The sequence below is a fragment of the Microtus ochrogaster genome, unplaced genomic scaffold (genome assembly GCF_000317375.1).
Source record: "Microtus ochrogaster isolate Prairie Vole_2 unplaced genomic scaffold, MicOch1.0 UNK5, whole genome shotgun sequence".
Classification (NCBI taxonomy): Eukaryota; Metazoa; Chordata; class Mammalia; order Rodentia; family Cricetidae; genus Microtus; species Microtus ochrogaster.
The window spans coordinates 4,133,503-4,134,079 of record NW_004949103.1 but is presented as its reverse complement, the minus strand read 5'-3'; positions in this window follow the sequence as shown (position 1 = coordinate 4,134,079).

The window sequence follows — 577 nt, the reverse complement described above, 5'->3', positions numbered from 1 at the left end:
CTGGAATTACAGGGATGCCATCACACACACCCACTTGGCATTTCCATGGGTTCCAGGGATCCGAACCTTGGTCCTCTTGGTCGAGTTGCTAGCACTCTTACTGCAGCGCCTTCCCCCAAGTCTGTTTTAGATTGTTTCCAGACACCTAAAGCGTGCCAGGGACTGTATGTCAGGCACTCACGTTTGACTCTGTCCTAGGCAGTCAGTATGGGAGATACAAGTCTGGGGAGCAGAGATGCTCACCGACCTGCTCCAGCGGGGCTACTGACTGGAAAGATACATGACACGGATCCAAGTCTCTTGTTTGTGGAGAGCCTGCTACTGCATTCTGCACAGGGGAGCAGATGGAAAAGATGGCCTCACATATCAGGTAGTCAATAACTATACACCACTCAAGAATGCAGTGGAGGACGGGGTTGCGGCTAAGTGGAAGAGCCCTTGTCTAGAATACAAGGCCCTGGGTTCCATCCCCTGCACTGCAATAAAGGCTGCTGGGTGGGGGGGGGGGAGGGTCCCAGTTGTGGGTTGGGGGGGGGGGGGGGGGGGGGGGGGAAGGGTCCCAGTTGTGGGTTGGGAG